At 41.0% G+C, this 21,273-nt stretch overlaps 1 long non-coding RNA gene across 1 annotated transcript in view; it reads left to right on the top strand.

The window, feature by feature from the left end:
* Positions 1 to 8: 8 nt before the first annotated feature.
* LOC118015036 overlaps positions 9 to 21,273 on the top strand; it is a 73,342-nt gene continuing 52,077 nt past the window's right edge. Inside the window, exon 1 of the long non-coding RNA XR_004680508.1 lies at positions 9 to 222. This is a non-coding gene — a long non-coding RNA (uncharacterized LOC118015036). The remainder of the gene's footprint in view (positions 223 to 21,273) is intronic.

The following is a 21,273-nucleotide window of genomic DNA, read 5'->3' as shown; positions in this document are numbered from 1 at the left end:
CCGCCACGCCTCCGCAGGTCCGCCCGCCCCGCTCTCGGCAGCGGGCAGGCGGCCGGGGTCGCAGCTCCGCGGGGAGCCAGGTGTCGCTGTGGTCCTCTGCAGCTGGGCCGGCGCCGCGCTCTTCTGCCTCTTGGGTTCCAGAAACACCCCGCCTAAATCCGGCGGACCCCGCCCCGGCTCTCCGCCTTCCTTCCAGGTCCTTCTGAAAATGCATTTATCGAGGTAGGAGGATAGAGGATATGTTGTTTGACAGTTTACTAGCTTAACTTAAAACTCTTAAGTATTTATCACGTGGTATGTGAGCCTTCTTTGGTACTCTTGCCCGCAGCCTTTCAAATATTAGAATATTAGGGTCTAGTTGCCAAGACCTGCCCTGGTCCAAGCCATCCCTGCCTACATCTGAATCCCAGTGATACCTGCCTGCAGATTTGCCCGGACTCTTCATGCGGTAACCAGACTGGTTCTTTCTCAAGTGTACATCTCATCATGATCCTTGCTTGCTTGACAATCTTTACTGTGGATTGGATAACGCCCCTCCATGATACGGCCTCTGTTTACTTTTCAGCCTCAACCCTAGCTGTTTGCATTTGTGACTCCACCTCCTTAAACCCGAAGGAGTGTTCCCTGTTGCCTGGACCTACGAACTCTAGCCAGTTTACCCCGCGTTAGTTTTACTCCCTGAGAGCCTGTGCAGGACCTCAGTCCCTCCTGCATAATGTTCTCTTTTCCCTCTGGGCTTCTGTCCTTTAGTTGTGACAGACACACACTAGTGTTTTCAGTACCACAATTTAAACCTGATCCATAAAAGTAAAAAAAAAAAAAAAAAAAAAAATCACTCATCTACATCTCCAGTTCTGATCTCCTGCCCAGCAAGACTTTTCCATCTAGACATCTTGCCATTACTTCAAAGTCTACCTGTCTAAAAACCAAATCAAATTACTGCCCTTCTTAGTCTCTTTATTTATCTGAACAGTATTCCCCCTCTCACAACCAGAGGAAACACTTTGGAGTCATCCTTCCCTTTTCTTCTTCTATATCTAATGTAGTATAGTTGGTCAGGTCCGTTAATTTTTTTTCCTTCATACTCACATCCATGGCTTCATAGCTGATGAGAAACCTGGACTCAGATCCTGGCTCCACTTCCTATCTCTGTGACCTTGGGTGACAGATTTACCTTATCTTGTGCCTCAGATTCCTTCCCTACGAAATGGAAATAATAATAAATCCTACCTCATAAGGTTCTTATGAGAATTAAATAAGCTAATGCATTTAAGGCACCTAGGCAGTGTCTGGCCCATAAACAGCACTTAACACAAGTCAGCTATGTAGGGAAAATATTACAAAAGACTGTTTAAAAGGAGCAAAAAGGGGTGTTTTGGTGGCTCAGTCCATTAGGTGTCCAACTCTTGATTTTAGCTCAGGTCATGATCTCAGGGTTGTGAGATAGAGCCCTGCATTGGGCTCCATGCTGAGTGTGGAGCCTGCTTCAGATTCTCTCTCTCCCTTTCCCTCTGCCCCTTGGCCCCCCATGTGCTCTCTCTCCCTCTCTCTAAAAAACTAAAAGGAGCAAAAAGATTGCTGGGTGTCCCAGTGGGAAGCTAGACATTGTTCAGGTTATTTGATTCTGTGGGGTCTTTGTGCCTTTCATCATCTTTGAGCTATTTTACAATTCCGTAAGTTGCAGGATATTGACAATAATGCAAATAATTCTTGTCCATAAATATGCAAATTATGTTCACTGTTGATTATTGTTCTATGGATATTGACCAGTTTTGTGTCTGTTAAGCAGATTTACTTAAGCATTCCTAACTGCCTATATAGTATGGTACTTTGATTACTTCTTTGAATTGGTTACAACATCTTACTGGTTCCCACATTAATTAATGAGTTAAATGAAAAAAAACTTTTAAGATTTTATTTTTGGGGCTCCTCGGTGGCACAGTCGGTTAAGCATCTGACTCTTGGTTTCGGTTCAGGTCATGATCTCAGGGTTGTGAGATCGAGCCCTGCATCAGGCTCCACACTGAGCATGACATCTGCTTAAGATTCTCTCTCCCTCTCCCTCTGCCCCTCCCACTCATGCTCGCTCTCTCTCTCTCCCCCCTCTCAAATAAATAAATACATCTTTTTTTTTTTAAGATTTTATTTATTTATTTGATAGGGAGAGACACAGAGAGAGAGGGAACACAAGCAGGGTGAGTGGGAGAGGGAGAAGCAGGCTTCCCGCGGAGCAGGGAGCCCGATGCGGGGCTGGATCCCAGGACCCTGGGATCATGACCTGAGCCGAAGACAGATGCTTAATGACTGAGCCACCCAGGCGCCCCTAAACAAATAAATCTTAAAAAAAAAAAAAAAAAGATTTTTAAGTAATCTCTGCACCCAACATGGGGCTCGAACTCACAACCCCAAGATCAAGAGTCTCATGCTCTACTGACTGAGCCAGCTAGGTGCCCTTTAAATGAAATTTTTGACATGTGATCATTTTATATCTGTATGAGAGTTGTGGTTATATAATCTTGTTAAAAATTGTTGTTTAACAACTACCATTAGATATTATTAACTTCTCTTCCATTTTATTCCCAGTACCTAGTTTCACATCTTTCTGATGGACATACTTCATTTGTTTCCTTATCTCCAAGTCAGTCAGTCTGTATTGAAAAATACCATTTTTCTAGTACTCACAAATTAATGCAAATCTAAGTAATACACACTATGAGCCTATAGATATATAAACCTTAAGGCAGAATTCCAAATAATGGCAATAGAGGAAAAATTAAGGACTTTTAAAGTTATGCTATGGATAACACCCTGCCACCAACTAACATTTATAAGAACATCTATTATTTGCTAATCTTGAAATTTATTTTTTTAGAATTATGAGCACATAAAATATTTCCTTAGTTTAATTACTTTGTATCAAAACCAATATACTTGAAGTATGCATATACTTTTATTCAGTCAAGGTTACAATCAAGGCAGAAGCTCAATGCTTAACCCCAGAATTAACATTTACAAATAAATGACCACAGAGCACAATTTGTTAACTTGGCCTTTAGCCCTGGTATTTGCTCACTATAGCCTTTTTGAGTATATGGTGATTATAACTATGCCATCTGTGTAATTATGGATGAAATATAAGAACACTTCTTTCCAAGCTTTAGCCCAATAAAAATTGTCCTATGGTTGATTGCTATATTTTATTTTATTTTTTTAATTTTTTATTTTTAAAGATTTTTATTTATTTATTTGACAGAGAGAGAGATAGCGAGAGTAGGAACACAAGCAGGGGGAGTGGGAGAGGGAGAAGCAGGCTTCCCGCCAAGCAGGGAGCCTGATATGGGACTCGATTCCAGGACCCTGGGATCATGACCTGAGCCAAAGGCAGACGCTTAACGACTGAGCCACCCAGGCGCCCAATTGCTATATTTTAAAGAATTATGCCTTATTGTTCCAGAATATTGCTCCCCCTCTCATCAAGAAGTGAGTTTCTTTCCTTATGTTAAGCGTCAGTCGGGCATTTTGGCTTTTACATGACACCTTGAGCATCTAAACGGTCTGAGAGGGTCTACACCAGATCACAGCTGGTTAAATCTCCCAGAATAAGACTACTTCACATACTTTCTCCTCCTTCTCCAAGGCCCTCAGGGATCAACTGACTTCTTAGTCCATTTTGTTTTGTAACATATTTTTCATTTTATACACACACACACATTTGCCTATATTTTCCAGATTTCCTTTAATGATATATATGTAATTATTAAAGAATATATATATATGTCTATATATATACAATTAAAGTATATAAAGTATACGTATGTATGTAGGGGAAAAATCATGCTAAAACCAGTAATTCAGACAGTTACTGTTTACATTTTGGTATTAGCTCTAACCTTTTTTGAACAAGCTTTTTGCTTGTTTTTAAATATTGCCTGTACAATATTATTTGAATAGCCAAACATGGTTATAAACATTTATTATGCTATTATTTCATTTATTTTAAAACATTTATTGGAAGTTTACTCTGTTCCTACACGGTAGCAGTTGCCCGAATTCCAGAGTGAGCAAATAGACATGCTTCATGTCCTCAAAGAGCTTATTCTTTAGTAGTAAAGATATTTACCCCCAAATCATCACAAATAAATATGTAATCATAAAATGTGGTAACTGCTATTATGTTAATAAGGATATAAATTCAGCTGCTCAAATAAAGACACAAAGTCACAGTGCTGTAAACAAGGTAAACATCCCTCTGTCACGTAGCCATTTGGGTGTAAGCAGTCTCAGATTGCATGAAGATCCCAGAGACTTAGGCCCTCTCAGTCTGGTTATTCTACTATCTGAGTCGTGTAGCCCTCGCTGGTATATCCAAAATGACTCTCTAGTAGTTCTCTATGGCAGCCAGTAGCAAGAGTGAAAGGATAAGGAGCAAAACGCCCATCTCTTTAAGGGAGAAGTCATTTTTGTGCCATGGCATATTGCAAAGTATGTGCTTCTTTAAGCATTAACTAATAAACTTGCAGTGAGTCTAATTTCAAATTTCAAAGTGGCGATGAACATAAACAATATATTAGATATCTGCAAAACAATTATGTGGTATGAAAATGTCTGATTTTGTTTGGTGACAGGATCACAGTTACTGCCAATATTTTTGTGCTTTGTTGCCTATATTCATAATTGAAGAAAATGCTAAATTTTAGTTAGCGTTCACAAAACTACAGATGTAATTTTTTTCCCATTCTAGTTCACAGGCTCCAAGAATTCTATCCACAACTTCTTTAGGTTAAGAACCTCCTGCTTTTGCCCTGCTACCTGCTGTATTTATTATATGGAAGCACCTAAGCATTGTAAGGATAAGTGTTTTTCCTCATTGTAGGGTGTTATGATGTTGCTTTCTTTTTTCCATTAGTTAAAAAATTTTTTTTTGCCCTTAGAGTAAGGGAATGAAACTTTCAAGATCTCAAGACACTATCCATTAAAAGCATCCCTAATGTCTTATTTTTCCACTTTCCCGTTCTTCTTTGTATAACCCGAAGAGCATTGTGTTAATCTGATTTTTAAAGATCTTTTTATGTGTTATGTGTTAAGGGTTTGTTTGGTATCTCACTGAAATGCTGTACGTTGCAGACCAAACTCTGCTTATATCAGGGGGATGGGACCATTGCATCCTTAGCCATTGTCACAAAATCCGTGGCGTGGTAATTTAAAATGTAAAATTGTAACATACATATGTTTGAAACAGAAATGCAAAGCGAAAAGCTGTGAAATGTCTCCTGTCTTTCGTTCTCTGTATTTATGCAACTGATTTATCATTCTGTTACTGAAGTGTGGGTTTAAGGACTCGTCTCCAGCCAGTTTGCATCTGTAATCCACCAAGATTCTGGCAGCTGCCACCTCAGTCTCTTCTCTGTATTATCAGTTTGGTTTCAATAAACTATCCAGTAATAATGAAGACAAAAAAAAAAAAAGAACCTCCTGCTGGGGGCACCTAGGTGGTGCAGTTGGTTGAGCCTCTGACTCATGGTCTTGGCTCAGGTCATGATCTAAGGGTCATGAGATCAAGCCCTGTGTGGGGCTTGGTACTGAGTGCAGAGTAGGCTTAGAGTTTCTCTCTCCCTCTCTCTTTGCCCCTCCCCACTATGCACTCTCTCTCTCTCTCTCAAATAAATAAATAAATCTTAAAAAAACAACAACAACAACAAGGGGCGCCTGGGTCGCTCAGTCGTTAAGTGTCTGCCTTCCGCTCAGGTTATGATCCCAGGGTCCTGGGATCGAGCCCCACATCCGACTCCTCTCCCTCCCCCCTCCCCCTGCTTGTGTTCCCTCTCTCGATGTGTCTCTCTCTGTCAAATAAATAAAATCTTTTAAAAAACCAAACCAAAACAAAAAAACCTTTTACTTTTAGGAAACACCCCAGAATTTGCACATATCACATCTGCCCATATCCCATTGGTCAGAATTTAGTTTTCTACAAGGGAAGCTGGGAATTAGTTTTTGGGGGTTTTTTTTAAAGATTTTATTTATTTATTTGACAGACAGAGAGAGAGGGAACACAAGCAGGGGGAGCGGCAGGCAGAGGGAGTGTGAGAGGGAGAAGCAGGCTCCCCGCCGAGCAGGGAGCCCGATGTGGGGCTCGATCCCAGGACCCTAGGATCATGACCTGAGCCGAAGGCAGCTGCTTAACCAACTGAGCCACCCAGGCGCCCCTGGGAATTAGTTTTTATTCTAGTCGGCCATGTACCCAGTTAGAAATCAGGGGTCCTATTATTATTGAAAATGAGGAGAGTGGATAGTGGGGTGCCACTAACAAAAAAAGAACCTTACACTATGAAAGAATTTAACAGGGAGTCTTAATCCAGATTATGGAGTCAGGAAAATATCTCTGAGAAAGTGACAGTTAAGCTGAGATCTGAAATGTAATTAATAATAATAATAGTGATGACACTTGTTACTTTCTGAGTGCTTACCAAGTGCCGGGCATTCTTCTCGTTTGCTACCAGTATTCATTCAATCTCACAACAACCAAACTCACTTTAGGGTGACTGTTGAGTTTTTAGCGCTGAAAGTCCTGCATCCCGGGAAACCCCTCAGTCTGGGGCAAACTGGATGGTTGTCACTGTGTTGGTACTGTTGTTACCATCCCGATTTTGCAGAAAAGGAAACCAAGGCATTAAAAGTTAAGTAAGTTGCCCCAAATTACTCAGCTAGTAACTGGCGGAGGCAAGATTTCCATCTAGGAAGGCTGCTGCAGAATCTACCTGCTTCACTACTGTATTAGTTTGCTAGGGCAGCAATAATAAAGTACCACAGACGGGGGAGGGGGATTCTTAAACAACAGAAATTTATTTTCTTACACTTCTAGAGGCTAGATGTCCAAGATCAAAGTCTCAGCAGGGTTGATTTCTTCAGAGGCGTCTCTCCCTTGACTGGTAAATGGCCCCCTTCTCCCTGTGTCTTTACATGCTCTGTCCTCTGTGTCTGTGTCCTAATATTATCTTTTATAAGGACATCAGTCATTGGATTAGGACCCACCCTAATGACCTCATTTTACCTTAATTACGTCTTTGAAAACCCTATCTCTAAATAACAGTCTCATTCGGAGGTACTGGAGGTTAGGGCTTCAAGATACGAATTTGGGGCGAACACAATCTGAGCCCATAACCACTGTTACAGTCTGCTACCAGGCACAGGTATGTGGGGGATGGGGGGTAGTGTTCCACGAGAAAGAACTCCATGTGCACACACCCTGAATCAGTAAGGGCCTAGTGCATTCAGAGAGCGAAAGCCTGCGTAGCTGGCATTTACTGAATGTGCAGGAGGGTAGGCCAAGTGAAAAGTGGAGAGGTAAGCAGGAACCGAGGGATGTGGTATGTTGTCGGCCAAGTTGAGATTTGAGGATTTTAGCTTAAGTGCACAAAGAAGCTCCTGGAGGGATTAAAACAGCGGGGTTGGGCATAATCCAACTTAGATTCTAAAAGACAGCTCTGCCGTGTCTGTCTGGAGAATAGACTGGAAACAGGGAGACTGGTTAGGAGCTTGTGGCTGGAGCCTGGGCCAGCATCGTTGGTGACTTGGACAGGCGCGGTAGTGGAGATGGAGAAAAGTGGGTGGATATCACGTGGGCGAAGGTAGCACCAGCGGAAATTGCTAATGCATAGGAGGGGTCAGGGAAAGGGTGCATCCTGCTTCCTCTACCTGGCAGAACCCTTTTTGTACATGTATCCACATTCCTCCCTCGAGGAGCCAGGCACCACCCTCAGCCCACAGAGGTACATGTTATGAATGAATCTAAGCATGAAATTTCCACTTCCATCACCAGTGAGTGGTCCAGGCCAGTGCATGTTTCCCTGCTCTGGCCAATGGCACTTATGAAAAAGTCTGCTATGGGGCTTCTGAGAAATTCTCCTCACTAATTAAGGTACAGTAAACCACTTACAAAATATTCTTGCCAAAGGTTTAACATAAATCTAGTCAAGCATCTAAATCTAATTTTGAAGTTCACAAGAAATACAAAGACAAGAGGAACAAAATAAATGGCATCATGAGGAAATATATCAGAATGATTCAAAAGAAAAACAATGCAATGGAAATCAAATTGAGGGAATATTCTAAATGAAAAGGGACCAAAGAAACAAAAACAAATGCAGTGTATGAAACTTGATTGGATTCTGGTATAAAAAAGATGAGCTATAAAATACATTTTAAGGACTACTGAGGACATTTGATCTTGGACTGAATGTTAAATGATACTAGGGAATTACTGTTGCTTTTTCTTAAGTGTGCTCTTACTGTGGATCTATAGGAGAAATATTTATTCTTAGGAAATATAGGCTGATGGGGGGCCTGGATGGCTCAGTGGGTTAAGTGTCTGACTTCAGCTCAGGTTATGATCTCGGGGTCCTGGGATCGAGCCTCATGTCGGGCTTCATGCTCAGCGGGGAGTCAGCTTGGCCCTCTTGCTCTGCCCCTCCCCCTGACTTGGGCGCTCGCTCTGTCTCTCTCTCTCTCAAATAAATAAATAAAATCTTTAAAAAAAAAAAAGAAAGAAATATAGGCTGAATCATGTAGGGGTACAGTGTCATGATGTCTGCAACTTATTTTCAAATGGCATAGGACAAAGAGCGAAGGAGAGAGATTAAGCAATTGCGGCATGTGGCAAAATGTTATCAGTTGTTGAATCTAGGTGGAGGGTATATGGGTCGTCATTACTACTCTCAGCTTTTCAGTATGTTTAAAATTTTTCAAAATGAAGAGGTGAGGGGGCAGAGAGATGCCAGGAAGACACCTACCTCTTCTCCCTCTAGAGGTCGTCAGTTCTGAATGCAACACCTGTAACTGAAAAGCAGCCGCCGGCCGCCATGTGACCATGACCATGAGGGAGAGTAGCGTGCCCATCTGGCTGAACCGCTGCCCCGGCTCTGGGGCCCTGCTGACATTAGCAAGTAGCTGCATTTTCAACCAGTGCAGCTTCCTTCCTCCCAACTCTCTGCTATGTGAAACAATCCATATTCCTTACTACTTAAGCATTTTGGGTTGAGCCATTATCTCTAGTAGAGACGCGAAAAAGCCTAAACACAGCTTAGTTAGGGAGGCAGCAGGGAAGCCTGGAGACCATGGTGGTAGAGGTATAAATCATAATTTGTATGCAGTTTTGTTCTTTGCTTGTTAAAATATAACATGAATTTTCCCGTACCATTAAGATTTACTTACAGACATTTTATGATGCGGAGATTTACTTATAGACATTTATGGTGCGGAGTAAGTAATATGTTCCTGTGATAGGTTAAATAGTGGCCACAGATTTTTTTTTTTTTAAGATTTTATTCATTTTTTTAGAGAGAGAGACAGCATGAGCAGGAGGGGCAGAGGGAGGGTGAGGGAGAGAATCTCAGGCAGAGTCTACGCTGAGCACAGAGCCTGACTTGGGGCTCTGTCCCAGGACCCTGAGATCATGACTCAAGTCAAAACCAAGAGCGGGACGCTTAACCGACGGCGCCACCCAGGTACTCCTAAATAGGGCCACAAATATCTTGCAGCTACTCTCATCAAGAGGTAGAATCTGTTCCCCACCCCTTGAAGCTGAGCTGGGCTTTTTCTGAAGCACAGTTAACAGTCAGTGTTACATTAGTTTCAGTCGTACAACAACATAATTCAATGATTCTCAATGGTTCTCACCACGGTATGTGTAGTCACTATCTGTCACCATACAGCATTACAATATTATTGATTTTATTTCCTATGCTGTAGTTTTCATCTCTATGATTCATTTATTTTATACCCGGAAGTTTGTACCTCTTAAACCCCTTTATCTATTTCACCCATCCCCCCCATTGACCTCTCCTCTGGTAACCACCAGTTTGTTCTCTATTTAAGAGTCTCCTTGGTTTTTTGTTGTTGTTTACTTGTTCGTTTTGCGCTTTAGATTTCACATATAAGTGAAATCATGTGGCGTTGGTCTTTCTCTATCTGAAATCTGAGCTGTCTGACATTTGCTTTGACCAATAGAAGATAGCAGAAGTGACATTGTGCAAGTTCCAGAGCGTTCCAAAAAAAAAAAGCAGCTTCTGCTTTCCCTGTCTTGAACACTTCTATGAGTCCTCCATGTAAGGAAATTGGTCTAACCTACGAGAGGATTAGAGGTCACAGGGAGGAAAACAAGAGCCAAGACCAACTGGCAGCCATGTGAACAAGGCCAACTTGGACCTTCGGGCCCACCACATCTCCCAGCTGAATGCTACCATGTGACTGAGGCTAGGTAAACAAGCAGAAGAACCACCCAGCCAAGCCACAGAACCAGGAGAAATATTAAGTCATTGTTGTTATGTAGCAACTGATTATTAAAGCAATTTCCATGGTATAAAAAATTTTAAATATAAAAATACACAAGTGAGGACTCAAAGAGATATTTGTACACAGATGTTCTTTGCAGCATCATTCATGATAGCCAAGGGGTAGAAGCAAACCACATGTTCACTGATGAATGGATAAAAAATATGGTCTATACATACAGTAGAATATTATTCAGCCTTAAAAAGGAAGGAAATTCTGGGCGCCTGGGTGGCTCAGATGGTTAAGCGTCTGCCTTCGGCTCAGGTCATGATCCCAGGGTCCTGGGATCGAGTCCCGCATCGGGCTCCCTGCTCCTTGGGAGCCTGCTTCTCTCTCTCTCTGTCTCTGTCTCTCATGAATAAATAAATAAAATCTTTAAAAAAAAAAAAAAAAAGGAAATTCTGACACAAGCTATAATGTGAATGACCCTTGAAGACATCATGCTAAGTGAAATAAGTCAGTCACAAAAGGACACACACTATATGATTCTTCTTATATAAGGTACCTGGAGGAGTCAGATTCACAGAGATAGAAAGAATAGTGGTTGCCAGGGCTGTAGGGAAGCAGAGGGCAGTTATTTTCCGATGGGTACAGAATTTGAGTTTTGCAAAATGACAAGAATTCTGGAGCTGGATGGTGGTGATGGTTGCACAACAGTGGGAATGGACTTAATGATGTAGGACTGTACACTTAAAATGGTTATGATGATAAATTTTATTATATATATTTTACCACAATTAAAGATACCAGTGAAAATGTTTCTCCGACCCATTCCATATCTGCCCATCTCCTCACTCCCCCATAACCCCTAGGTAACCATTATCATTAGTTAGTATGTATCCGTGGTAGCTTAAAAACCATGTCCACAAATTCTATAGTACTCCTTGCTCGGAGAGATTAGGCTTAATTTCCCTCCCCAGGAGCATGAAGTGGATTTGCTTCTAACAAATAGAACAATATTCCACTTCTGAGATGAGGTGATGAAAGGTCTGCATTTTGCCATCTTAGGATGCCCACCCCCACCCCACCCATCACTTGCTCTGTGGGAAGCCAACTGCCATGCTTGTGAGCAGCCCTAAGGAGAGGCCCATATGGCCAAGAACTGAAACTTCCTGCCAGCCATCACGAGTGAGCTTAGTAGTGGATGTTCCAGCCCCTTCAGATGACCACAGCCCCAGCTGACGCTTCCTTGCAGCGTCATATACAAATATGAATATGAATATAGATTTTATTCTCTCCCCCACCTTTTTACATAAAAGATAGTATATTATTCACATTATCATAATTTCTCTTATAGGTATTTCCATAGTGAGTTTTACCATTTTTTATAGGTACATACTGGTTAATTTAACTAGTTTTCTAGTGGTAGACAATTGTTTTTCTCTATTCATTTCCTATGACAACTGGTGCTTAAATTATTAGCTTTGTACCTTATTTTTGCATGCAAATGCATAAATAAATTCCCAGAAGTAGAATTTCTTTTTTTTTTTTTTTAAAGATCTTATTTATTCATTTGACAGAGAGAGGGACAGGGAGAGAGGGAACACAAGCAGGGGGAGTGGGAGAGGGAGAAGCAGGCTTCCTGCTGAGCAGGGAGCCCGATGCGGGGCTGGATCCCAGGACCCTGGGATCATGACCTGAGCCGAAGGCAGACACTTAACAACTGAGCTACCCAGGGCCCCCCCCCCCAAAGTTATAATTTCTGGGTCAAAATTATGATTTTGATAGATGCTGCTAAGTTCCCTTCATAGGATTTATGGCATTTTGCACTCTTACTAGCTGTGAGAGAACCCAGTTCTCTGCGGCCTTGCCAAAAGATTGGACATTTTTGCTAATTGGATAAGTAAAGTAGTATTTCCATTTAGTTTCAATTTGCATTTCTCTTATTAAGAGTGAAGATGAGGGGCATCTGAGTGGCTCAGTAAATTAAGCATCTGACTCTTGATTTTGGCTCAGATCATGATCTCAGGGTCCTGGGATCCCCACCCCCTCCCCGGCCACCCCGCATTGGGCTCCACACTCAGCAGGGAGTCTGCTTGAGGATTCTCTCTCTTCCTCTCCCCCTGCTTAATCCTCCCCCCTCAAATAAATAAATAAATCTTTTTAAAAAATTCTCTATCTCCCTCTGCCCCTCTCCTCCCTCCCTCTCTCCCTCTCTAAAAAAAAAGTGAAAATGAGAATCTTTTCATAGTTTAAATTATTCTTATATCCTTTCCTATGAACTGTCTTTTACATTTTACATCTTTAAACATTTTAACTTAAAACACGTGTCATTTATTTGTCAATATTTTAAAAAGAACACACACATATATATATGTATATTTTAAGTAAACTCTATGCCCAACATGGGGCTCAAACTCAACCCCAAGGTCAAGAGTCCCACACTCTACCAACTGAGCCAGCCAGGCACCCCTATTTGCCAATATTTTGACATAGAGCCAAAGCCTTTTCTTTGAGCCTGGTACCCTCACTGGGGATCCTTGCTATCTCTTTTTTGCATAAATCACACCTATAATGTGTTATCCACAATTTCAAATTTCAACTTCTTTAAAGTGGCATGAAATCTTAAAGAGTCTTGAAAAGGACATCCGGTACAGAATTCTTCCATATTCTTTTTATTTTTTTTTAGTTTTGGGGTAGAATTTAATGATTCATCAGTTCCATATAACACCAGTGCTCATTACACCAAGTACCCTCCTTAATGCCCATCACTTAGTTACCCCATTCATCCATCTCCCCTCCAGAAATCTTCAGTTTGTTTCCTATAGTTAACAGTCTCATGGTTTGCCTCCCTCTCTGTTTTCATCTTATTTTATTTTTCCTTCCCTTCCCCTATGTTCATCTGTTTTATTTCTGACTTATTTCGCTTAGCATAATACCCTCTCATTCCATCCACATCGTTGCAAATGACAAGATTTCTTTTTTTTTTTTTTTTTGGATGGCTGAGTAATATTCCATGGTGTATATATACCACATCTTCTTTACCCATTCATCTGTCAATGGACATCTGGGCTCTTTCCATATTTTGGCTACTGTGGACACTGCTGCTATAAACATTGGGGTGTATGTACCCCTTCAAATCACTGTATTTGTATCCTTTGGATAAATACCCAGTAGTGCAGTTACTGGGTCATAGGGTAGCTCTATTTTTCACATTTTGAGGAACCTCCATACTGTTTTCCAGAGTAGCTGCACCAGTTTGCATTCCCATCAACAGTGTAAGAGGGTTCCCCTTTCTCTACCTCCTCACCAACATCTGTTGTTTCCTGAGTTGTTAATTTTAGCCATTCTGACTGCTGTGAGGTGGTATCTTATTGTGGTTCTGATTTGTATTTCCCTGATGCTTAATAATGTTGAGTTTTTTTTCACTTGGCTGTTAACCACTTGGATGTCTTCTTTGGAGAAATATCCGTTCATGTGTTCTGCCCATTTCATGACTGGATTTTTTCGTTTTTGAGTATTGAGTTTGATAAGTTCTTTATAGATTTTGGGCATTAGCCCTTTATCTGATAAGTCATTTGCAGATATCTTCTCCCATTCCATAGGTTGCCTTTTAGTTCTGTCAACGGTTTCCTTTGCTGTGCAAAAGCTTTTTATCTTGATGAAGTCCCAGTAGTTCATTTTTGCTTTTGTTTCCCTTGCCTTTGGAGACGTGTAGAGCAAGAAGTTGCTGAGGCCAAGGTCAAAGAGGTTGCTGCCTGTGTTCTCCTCCAGGGTTTTGATAGATTCCTGTCTCACATTTAGGTCTTTCGTCGATTTTGAATTTATTTTTGTGTATGGTGTAAAAAAGTGGTAGAGTTTCATTTTTCTGCATGTTGCTGTCCAATTTTCCCAACACCATTTGTTAAAGAGACTATCTTTTTTCCATTGGATATTCTTTCCTGCTTTGTCAAAGATCAGTTGACTATAGAGCTGAGGGTCCGTTTCTGGGTTCTCTATTCTGTTCCATTGATCTATGTGTCTGTTTTTGTGCCAGTACCATACTATCTTGATGATTACAGCTTTGTAATAGAGCTTGAAGTCTGGAATTGTGATGCCTCCAGCTTTGGTTTTCTTTTTCAACAGTACTTTGGCTATTAAGATACCTAGGAATAAACCTAACCAAACAGGTACTCTTTGTTTGTACTCTGAAAACTATAGAACACTTAGGAAAGAAATTGAGGAAGACACAAAGAAATGGAAAAACATTCCACACTCATGGATTGGAAGAACAAATATTGCTACCCAAAGCAATCTATACATTCAGTGCAATCCCTACCAAAATACCATCAACATTTTTCACAGAGCTGGAACAAACAATCCTAAAATTTGTTGGAACTAAACTGTCATTTCTTAGGGTTGCCCACTTTTCTACAGGTTACAGGCCTTCCATATTGATTTATAGGAGCTCTGTGTACATGAGGGAGATTAGTCCTATGTCTGGGACATAGATCACAACTTTTTTCCCAGTTTGTTTTGGCTTTGACTTTTCTTGTAGAATCTTCCCATGTAGAAATTTTAGAATATATTTTTATATAGTCAGACTTAATATTTATTTTTATGTCTTCTGGATTTTGAATCATCATTATAAAGACCTTCCCATTTAAAAAACTTTTTAATCTTTGTTTTCTTCTAGTACTTCTATAGTTTTAATTTTTATATTTCTTTGTCTTTCTTGGGTTTTTTTTGGAGGGGATAAATGTTGCACAGACATGGATCCAACTGTTTTCTTTGTATCTTTCTAGTTGTCTTGACATCATTTACTCATGGGTCCACCTTTTCCCCTTTGACTTAAGATGCTTCCTTTTCCATGGAATGAACTAATGTATGTATTTGGTGTCTATACTGTTCCGCTTGTCTCGCTATTAATATTCTAGTACTGTACTCTCTTAACTATTGCATAAAATATATTTTCATATATATGTGGTAATACTGGTCTTTCTCATTGCTCTTCTCCCTTGCCAGTGTTTTCATGGCCATTCTTGTTTATTTTTCCATTTGACTTTTAGGGTCAGTTTTTCTATTGAAAAAATTCTGTAAGTATTTTTACTGGAATTATGTTAAAATTATATCTAACTTATGGAAAATAGGTATTTTTATCATATTGAGCCTTCATAAACTTTTTTTTTAAAGATTTTATTTATTTATTCATGAGAGATAGAGAGAGAGAGAGGCAGAGGCAGAGGGAGAAGCAGGCTCCCCGCAGAGCGGGGAGCCCGATGCGGGACTCAATCCCAGGACCCTGGGATCATGACCTGAGCTGAAGGCAGACGCTTAACCGACTGAGCCACCCAGGCGTCCCCATAAACATTTTTTTAAAGATTTTATTTATTTGAGAGTGAGAGAGAGAAAAGCAGACTCCCTGTTGAGCAGAGAGCCCAACTCAGGGCTCAATCACAGGACCCTGAGATCATGACCTGAGCTGAAGGCAGACGCTTAACCAACTGAGCCATCCAGATGCCCCCATAAACATTTTTGATGGTACTATTATAACTTACCTTTAATGTTAGATTTAACAGCATTGATTTAACTGTGCTCTTATTTGATCCTTATGTTTTCCCCAATTTTTGATTTTATAAATAATTCTTAGATGAACCACTGTAGTTTAATCTTTGTCCATATCTGTGATTTTATTACCTTGTGATAAATTCCTAGAAGTAAAATCACTAGTCAAAGGCTGTGAACTTTTGGGGCACCTGGGTGGCTCAGTCGGTGAAGTGTCTTCCTTTGGTTCAGGTCATGATCTCAGGGCCCTGGGATCTAGCCCTGTGTTGGGCTCCCTGCTCAACTGTGAGTCTGCTTCTCCCTCTCTCTCTGCCTCTCCCCCTGAGCTCTTGCGCGCTTGCCCGCACTCTCTCTCTCTCACTCTCTCTCTCTTAAATAAATAAATAAAATCTTCAAAAAAAGGGGGGGAGGCTATGAACTTTTGAGATACCTGACATTGCCAAAATTCTCACCAAAGAAATTATGTACTCCCACAAAATGTGGATGAAAGTGATAGATTTATTAAATTTTTAAAAAGTCTTGGTACCCTAAAATGTAAAAGGTGTTATCTTGCTTTTAATTTTCATTTATTTGATTATTAGTGAGGTGGGACATTTTTTCTTTACTACATATTTGTATTTGATTTTCAGTGATTTATTGTCAATATCCTTACTCATTTTTTTGTTAAAAACCTAGTAGCTTATTTCAAAGTATAATTTTTTTCTTACCCATTTTTTGAAAGATTTATTTATTCATTTGAGAGAGAGAGAGCGCGCATGCACGTACATATATGCGCACAAGCGGGGAGAGGGGCAGAGGGAGAGAATCTTCAAGCTGATTCTCCGCTGAGTGCCTGATCCCACAACCCATGAGATCATGACTTGAGCTGAAACCCAGAGTCGGGTGCTCAACCGACTGAGCCACCCAGGTGCCCCTTTCTTTACCCATTTTAATACTGATGGTCTTAATGTTTTTCTTTTTGAATCGTATGAGCTTTTATATATTAAGACTATCAAATCTATTAAGTCTTATCATATTTGTGTCAAATACTTTTCCAGTTTGTTATTTTTAGTTGTTTATAACATGTTTTGTTGTGTGCAATTTTCTTTATTTAAAAGACATATATAGGCACTGACTAAATAATACAGAAACATGTATAGTAGAAAGTGAAATTTCTCTTTGCTTTCACTTCTGCTAAGGGATATGTGTGGTGATGTTTTTTTGACATTCAAAATTTTAAGCTTTTTTTGTTGTCAAATATATGTAACTCTTCCTTTGTTAATTTCTTCCATCAGTTTATGCTTAGAAAGACCTTCCCCGTACTGAAATCAGAGATGAAGGGGAGCCAAAATGAGTATGGAGAAACCAGTAGGTGGGATATTGAGGTTGTCTGGGCAAGAGATTATTGTGGCTTGGACTGGGATGGTGGTAGTGGACATAAAAAGAAGTGGACAGATCAATATATAATTTGGAGGTCAGCTTGCTGACAGACTGATGGGAGGAAAGTAGTGGAGAAAAGAGAGAACTAAATATTGGTTCCTGAATTTTTGGCATATGCACCTGATGGAATGGGGTATCTTTTTCATTCCTGAGCTGAAGAATGTCAAGTCTTTATAGGGTGATGGAGGACATTTTGGTGCATGATACTTTCCCAATGTTATTCATTGACATGTGATCCCCTCCCTTGCAGGGTACTTAAATACAAGCTGACATATCCCTCAACTCTCTGTGGCTGCCCTTGGTCTATTTTATTTTATTTTATTTTTTCACCTGCCATGTTTTAATGGGCCTGCCTACTTGGTAGAAATGTTCTTTTGTGTTTACGAAGTGTTCTTGAGTTTGTCTTGTGTTCTCATTGATGACTCCTACCTGTGTACTAATATGGGCCAAGGTTTTCCATTCCCTAGTCAGTGGGAGCTATTTCGGGCACTGGAGATCACAAACAGGGGCGGGGAGGTACTCCTCAGTGCTTTCTGCTGTTATCAGATTGTTGCAAGGAGGGCCCTCAGGCAGTTCCTGAGGGCTGGTGCTGTGTAACTCACCACCTCCTTTTATTTCAACATAGGGGTCATCAAAGGAGAACCTAGTTTATGAGTGTGTGGCCTGGAATAGCTAGTTTGGAACTCATCAGTAAAAACACAGTCAGCAGGTTTGTTGTTGTTGTCCTTATTGTGCTGAACAGTGCCCAGTGAAGCTTCTAGTCCTCCTTGAACTCCACAAACAGGTTCGGAGGACACCATCATTTCAGTACATCACAGCAACGTCAGAGTCCCTACCGTAGGGGCACAAAGAAAGGTCTTTGCCACTGACCCCCCACCCTCTATAGTCAGTCCAATGCCTGCGTCTGACCGCTCTCCCTTAATGACCCAGGGAAGCGCTCTCTAACTCCCTGCCAAAGGGACACACACCTAGTTGTTTTTCTGAGAGTGACAGTGGCTTCCGTGGAGCTGTGCTGTGCACGTGCTTCCTCCCGATTCTTCTAGCAACCAGCAGAACATGCCAACAGAGGGAAAGGTTCATTCGAGTTAGAAATTGTGGTCCGCGGTCTTTGAACAGCTTTTCTGGGCAAAACTAACTGATCCTTCTAGGGAAATAAGCAGTCTCGGTCTTTAAAAAATTACATTCTAGCTGATCCACAATTCTGTTGCATAATCAGAGGTCACACCTGCAGCCAAATTAAATATGTTTGTCACTAAGGATATTTCCATCTGGCAAACAAAATACCGTGGTATTATACTGCTCCCTCTTCCTGGAATGTCCTTGTGTGCTGTATCTTCAAGGAGGCCATTTGGCCGTGTTCCCAACTCCCTGGCCTTTGACCAGCCACCTCCTGCCTCTGCAGACTCCCAGGAGAGCTATGTGGGGGCACAGTGCTGGCAAGTGAACACTGTTTTTTTTTTTACACTGTTTATACGAGCCCCACTGCCGAGCTTGTCTGGATCACTTCAAAGACAAAAAGAGACATACCCAACAGAAATGGTTCGACCCAAAACCTAGATCAAAGTGCTGAAGCTGCCGTCCAGGTTTTCCTGAGGCTGAGGCTGCAGGAAGAGACTCCCTAGCTTATCCTTGTCATCAGGATCCCAAATGCCCTTTTCCCACCTCCTGAACTTCTACTCATTCTAAGAACCCCAGTTCAGAAGCCTCTTCCTTTCTGAATTTTCCTTGACCACAGCCCCATCCGAGAAAAATGAGTGGTTCCTTCATTTGTGATCCTGTGTGTGTTTCTCTTTGCTCACTTTACTAGGTCTTGCTGTAGTAATCTGTTTATATGGCCTTCGTCCCAGACACCAAAGGTAGACTCTGTCTTAGTCCTCTTTTTATTTCCAGCACCTGGCCAAGTGCCCAGCCCTGCGAGGTGCTCACTGTAGTGTGCTGAAAGCCACGTTTTTTGGCACCAGAAACAAGGCACCTGGTTGTACAGTATGTGCAGGGCACAAACAGGCCGGGCCCAGGGGGTGAGTGGGGCTGCTGTGGGCTGGTGTGGGGCTGTCTCTGAGGAAAGGGGGTTGATCTTTTCCCCCACAGAGTCACAAGCTAGCAGGGCTGTATGAGCCCAGAGGGGGGGACCTCCTAAATTGCACCAAGATACTACATAGACTTGCAATCTTCCTAACTGCAGACCCAGGCAAACCAGACCCAGCAGAATGGCAGAATATGAAGAAATTCAAGCTTGAAAGGAATAGCTTCCCTTGTGAAAAGTTTCCACGACTCATCTAATAGGCAAGCCTTATAGTTATCTGATTTTAGAGAACTTACCATCAGGTATGGATAAGAGGAATTTGAATGCATTGTGCTTTCAATGTAGTGTACCTATCCTCAAATAAAATTTAAAAAATGTACACAGTTATACAATTTTAGACCTGAAAGTTATCTATTGATTTTTTTTTTTTTTTTTGAGAATTTAATACTCTCTATATGCTCAGTACGGACTAGGTACTAGAAACTGTAATAAAAATTGGCTGATGTCAAATACCTATTTAGTGGCAGGTTTTTCATTTGCTAAAAGAGCATCTACCATACAATTCCATCAGAAACAAGAAGAGGCAAAGTGGTCACTATGTTAGTGCAATTGGAGTTTTATCCATCTCGCTCTTTGGTTCCCACGGTGACCTTATATTGCCAATTTTTCAATGCAGAAGCTGTCATTTCTTTAGTTTTTTTCCCCCACTTTTCTATGTTCATGCCCATCTACTGAAAACAGACAGTCAGCCGTTTGGGGGATATCATTGCTAGATTGAGAACACCTTGAGGAAAGGAAATAAGTCTCAAACTTACTTGTTTTTCTCCCGTGGCTTTTATAGCATACTAAGTAGTTGTTCAATAGATCTTTTTAAAATGAAAGGAATGAATGAAGGCACTAATGAATGAATAAATAGGAGGTAACAACAAGTAACAAGAAGCCTTACACTTTATCTGTGATTTTTATTTAAAAATTCGGAAACGTCAAAATATTAACATTTTCCAAATCAGGGTGGTGGATATATGAGTACACATTATGTTACTCTCCATGATGCTTTTCATTTGAAAATTCCTACAATATTTTGAAAAACCAAGATGAATGATAGGGGTGATAGCAGTATGACAAAAGTGCCTTTCTTCAAGTATCTCATCACTTAATTAGGGAATTGTTCCAAGTACACATGATTGCCGAAGTGTATTGGGCTGTACATTTTTAGGAGTTGACTGGTAGGGGGAGAAAAAGGCAGCAAATAACTCTGGAACTAGAAAAGCAGGAATTACACTACTTGTCCAGTTGTCAGGGCATCTTAGGAATCAGCAGATAAGCACTTTGGAATATTTTAATACATATCCAGCCTCTATGAATTATGAAATATGGTCAAGAAGAACTGGATCAATCTAGGCGACATGGTGTTAGCTAGCTCAATACCTGGGGGTTGGTAGAAATCCTGTAGAGAATTCTGGCAAAGTATCTTTTCATCCTTCAGGTCAATTCTACTCTTCCTCTTCTCCATCCTACTCTCTTCCTGGAAGGTTGACCTGTATGGACCACATCAGTGGATGCTCATGATTTCTGCCTTCTAGTTGGGTTCAGTTAGAAGTCAAAGGGAAGAAGGAGGAAAAGAGGTCAGATTGCTTGATCCCTTTGTTCCCTTTCTTTTTTTTTTTTTCCTAAAGATTATTTATTTGAGAGAGAGAGCACGCATGCAAGTGTGGGGAGGGGCAGAGAGAGAGAATCTTCAAGTAGATTCCTCACTGCACACGAAGCTTGACACGGGGCTGGATCTCACAACCCTGAGATCATGACCTGAACCAAAACCAAGCCGACTGAGCTATCCGGGCGCCCCCACTTGTTCCCTTTCTATAAAGTTGCCTCCTGCTGGCTATGTCTCTTGACTGAAGGTCATTGCTCCTCTCTGATACAGAGTGGCAACTCTACATGACTCTCTGACTCTCTGTAGATAGATAGATAGATGATAGATAGATAGATAGATAGATAGATAGATAGATAGATAGATAGAT

The sequence above is a fragment of the Mirounga leonina genome, unplaced genomic scaffold, assembly GCF_011800145.1.
Source record: "Mirounga leonina isolate KUSES-001 unplaced genomic scaffold, KU_Mleo_1.0 Mir_165, whole genome shotgun sequence".
Taxonomy (NCBI): Eukaryota; Metazoa; Chordata; class Mammalia; order Carnivora; family Phocidae; genus Mirounga; species Mirounga leonina.
Note: the sequence above shows the minus strand (reverse complement) of the source record. Positions and strands in the feature narration are given on the sequence as shown.